A 5000-nucleotide genomic window follows, 5' to 3' on the forward strand; every position below is an offset into this window, starting at 1 on the left:
AAGTGATTTACACTGACAAATGCAAAACACAGAGGTTTTTATTATAATAAATGGTGATAAATCACATAAGAAACATTAAAAAGAGAGAAACAAATCATTTAGAAGCTGCCATAAAAGTACCACTGGGTCTTAATAGGTTAAAGGTGCTGAAGTAATTAAATTCTGCTAAACCAATATAAAATTGCATAAAATGAAAACACATCCAAGTCTTCTTCTCATCCAATACCTAAATCTGGCCCTTTTGCTGTACAAGAGTCATAAAACTTATGTAAAATTCCTCGACTCTTTCATCAGTGCCAACACTTTGACATTTCTGGTTTTGTTTCAGAAACTGCTGGATCGATTATCGTAATCTCTGTGTTCGCCTCAAACATCTTGAGTGAATCTTATTTGAAATAACCACAAACCTCCACAAATATTCCCATCAACCTGGTCAGTATTAAATGATACAGCTATAAATACTACAATATAAACTTCATTATTATCATGTAATGTTAAATGGTTTGGCTTGGGTCAACACTTCCTCTACATGTGATAACGCTAGTACAAACACTGAATCCAAATGCAGAACTCGGACACAAAAAATAAGATTCAAAAGATTTATTATTTACACACAGGTGTAAAAATAATATTAGTAACAGAATCTTGAGGATAATGGTTGGGGATTTCCTCCTCTGATTCGTCCTCCGGATTGAGGGCGACAGCCCGTCTCCCTGAGCGGCCTTAGGGGTATTTCCCCGACTAGGGAAAAGCAAAGGGAGGTCAGGGACAGAAACAGGTCATACACAGGCAGGCTATCAAACAGGCGACAGGACTAAGGACAAGGCTAAACGCACGTACCAGTAGTCAGGGCGAGAAGGTCAGAACCAGGAGATCAGATGAGGCAGACAAAACGACAGGGAGCAGGCAGAGGACCAAAAACCGAGGAATCCAAAAACGGGTCACAATTTCATTGTACAATGGTATAATGACAATAAAGAGCATTCTATTCATTCTACAACAGGCAGGACAAACGAACAGACGAGGTCAAAACGCTGGTTAAGAACTACGAGAGTTACAAACTGGCGTCTGACAGGGGGAAGAGACAGGGTTTAAATACACAAAAGGGAGGGAAGACAACTAGACACAGGTGGAGCAAATCAGGGCGGAGACAGGTAATCAGGTGAAAGGTGAGAACGATCAGGGAAAAGGAAGTAAAGACGACAGACAAGACACATGAGGGGAAACTTAACAAAATAAAACAGGAAGTGACAAACAAACATAAAAGACAGACAAAACCAGACTAACGTCTGGCTGCAGGTATGACACTACATGGTTATTTCTTAACTGTGGAAAACCTAAATATCATCATAAATATGTCCTAGAATGAAAAGAAACTAAATATTCAGTGTTTCACTGTAAAAGTAGGTGTAAAACCAGATGTAAAATGAAGGTATTTCTAGTTATTAACATTCACTCTCATGCTTTTATACATAATTTAACATCTGTTTTTAAGAATTTGTCTTGGACTTATACTGCAAAAATCCAAATCTTACAAAGTGTATTATTCTCATTACTAGTCAAAATATCTCAGCACACTTAAATAAGACATAATCACCTACAGAGTCACTTGTAAGGGAGATAAAGAACTTATTTTTAGACAATAGATCTAGAAAATCTTATTTCAAGAAATCTTACTGAGATAATTTTCACTTGTTCCATGGCAGATTTTTTTGGTGAACTGAGCAAAAAAAAAAATCTTGAATTATGAAAAAAAAATCTGCCAATGGAACAATGGAACAAGTGAAATCATCTTACTAAGATTTCTTGAAATAAGATTTTCCAGATCTATGTCTTAAACCAAGTTCTTATATCTCACTGAAAAGTTACTCTTAGGTGATTTTGTCTTATTTTAAGTGTGATGAGATATTTGACTCGAAATGAGAAAATACACCTGGTAAGATTTAGATTTTGCAGGGTATTAACACACACACAAACTTCTACACATTACATCTTTATTTCCACTTCTATAGAAACTGAACATCAAAGGAAACCTTATCACATATTCGTTGTGATGCCAATTCACACACAATATTTATTAAATCTGAAAACAAATTCTTTCTTGATCTTAAAAAACCATTTAATTAACAAACAAATACAACAAACAACAAAACAGTGGTTAGAGTATCCAGAGGACATGTAAATATGACAAAGGGTAGTTCACAAAGTTTCACATTTAGCAACAAGCAACTATTTATCCACAGCACGTCAAAGATCTCAAATCCCTTGTGAACATCTATGGATATTCTTGGTAGATCCGTGTATGCTAGGCGTCCAGCACTTGGCAACCGCCAGATGTTCATCCAGGCCCTTCAGGAAGAGTGGGACAACTTCACCCAGATGGGATGAGGAGGTGAATCCAGAGTATGTGCAGAAGGTGCACAGCCTGTGTTAGGGCTCAGGAGGACAGACCCAGGACCGAGGACATGGATCTGGACCATTTGGTCCATCTTTGACTTGCTGTGGATTAATAATGTTGCTTGTTGCTAAATGTGAACTTTGTAATTGGTGGTTATTTGTTTTCATGTGCCCTTTTGGAAGTTTGAGCCCCTGCCCCTTTATAGCTCTCTGCACGGCCCTGTGGAGCAACATCTGAAGAAGAAAAGTAAAGTTAACCCAGTTCCATTTCCTAGTGGACTTTCTACATGACTAAAGCACTCTCTGCTTTTTTCTACGTAGTTTTTACTAGTTTTATTTTACTGAATGTGTAAACTGACGCTTATACTGCACAGTGGTTTTACAGAATGAAGTACAAACCATGTAGAATATGTGTTTGTAGTATGTTGTACTTTCTGTGCGTAAAAGTGCTCATGACGCTCTACAAAATAAGAGTGCATACGCTGATGTTCAGTGACTTTTTTCTTCAATAGTACAATTTTACCTTGTCTTGTTTGTGTAATACATTGTTCTATGTGTGTTATTTTACCATGTGTCCACTGGAAGTTACATTCAAGGATGAAGAGGGAGAAGCTATGGTGATGCGTAAAGGCTCTGGTGATGAGAGCAGATACTGAAGACTGTCCACGTCACAGATGCAGGACGGAGGCAGAGCCTGATGATGATCAGTCCAAATACCACAGACATTCAACACATCCACAGGATGACAGACTTTTGGCGTGATATATACTTATGGTATGGATGGTATACTTATGGGCGAAGGTGGGGTTCACCCTGGGCATTTCACCAGTTCATCGCAGGGCTGACATATGGAGACAAACAATCACTCTCACATTCACACCTATGGGTGATTTAGATTAACCCATTAGTGCATGTGTTTGGATGGTGGGAGGAAGCCGGAGTACCCGGAGAGAACCCACGCAGACACGGGGAGAACATGTAAAGTCCACGCAGAAAGGTTCCAGCCCCATCGAGTGGTGTTGGAATCGAACCCAGGACCTTCTTGCTGTGAATCACGAGTGCTATCCACTACACCACTGTGTCGCCCGCAACGGGACATATTCATGTAAATTGCAAAGTGAAACTATCCTTTGCTATTTTTGACATGTATTTATGGATAATACATTGAGTAAATAGTTCTGTTTAATGTTTTATTGAATGGAAGTTGTTTGTGGTCATAGATGTGTTATGAGGAGAGAACCTGAGCCGAACATTTTGAAGATCCCACATTAACAGCTTAATTCCATGAAATATGCATTTTTGACCATTTGGGTGACCTTTGACCTATAATTTGACATTCACACTACACCTTTTGTTGTGCAAAGTACTCTTAAGACATGACATGTCTCACAAAAAACATTTAAGGGCCCAGCATGAGCATATTGCTACATTGTACCTTATCAAAAGTGAAGAAGGTTTGAACGTTGCCAAAAACCCCACGTTTTCAGGGTTGGAAAAGTAATTTTCGGGGTGGGGGGTTGGGCTTGATTTGAAATTTTTTCACATTTTTGTATTCCCAAGACATGGGAACATTAGAAAATCTGGGCTAAAGTTGAATCTGAAAATTTTCCTGAAATAAGCCCCCCCCCATAAGTCACAACTTCAAACCACGACTCACCACTTTGTAATGCTCCAGGCAAGTCACGCCAAACTGCCTGGGTGCAAGGAATTGTGGTAGCTAGATGTAAACCAACCAGCATGGTGGACAGTACAGGGCTTATGTTTGTTTACAATCATTTCTATCGCCAGAGGTGCTTGTTCCTTGCTTATTTGAGGGAAACAGAGGAGGAAGAATGGTGTATAAAGCGGGAGAAGCTGTTGTACCTTTTATGTTACGTTATTTGTATATTTGCACACATATTTGGTATTAATTTGTTCTTGTCCTAACGCTAGAGTAGTTGCTGATTATACATAACATTTGTGTATAAATAACATTAGAGCAATACCTTGTTTTAATAAACAATTTGTCATAAATATCGCATCCTTGGGGGCTGCCACTGTTGGTTCACAGGCTATGTGACGTCAGAACTCGGAACTGAGAGTACGTCAATGTAGTACGAGTTCACAGGTGGGAAGTCACAGGTTTGACTGCTATTCTAGTGAAGGTTGGAAAAACATGAATTACAGGTGGCCTGGAATGCAGCATTAATTACATACTTTTGTGTCCATTTTGTCAAAGGAAAAGTATATATGTAAATTAAGTGGGCGGTCCTTTCTCCATTCTGAAGCAGGAAAGGTTTACTGAGCTAACCAGACAGAAGCAATCCATTACTCTTCTCCTCTTGTGGTTTTATATTAGCAATGGCTACGAGGGAAGAACTGCTTCTAGAGGAGCTGTGGGATTTAGCTAACCAGCTTGAAAACAGTAAGTAACAACTTTGTTGCCGATTCAACAACTAGTTAGAGGTCATCATTTACGTTAAATATAACATGTACTGAATTAATTTTGTCAATCATGAGACATTCATTGTATTTTTATGCAGCACTGGAGGCCATAGATGTGGCAAATTTATGTCAGACAGTCCAGCACATCACAGCAGGGTGCAAGATGCTGGCAGGCAAGG

Source organism: Sphaeramia orbicularis, chromosome 21, assembly GCF_902148855.1.
Source record: "Sphaeramia orbicularis chromosome 21, fSphaOr1.1, whole genome shotgun sequence".
Lineage (NCBI taxonomy): Eukaryota > Metazoa > Chordata > Actinopteri > Kurtiformes > Apogonidae > Sphaeramia > Sphaeramia orbicularis.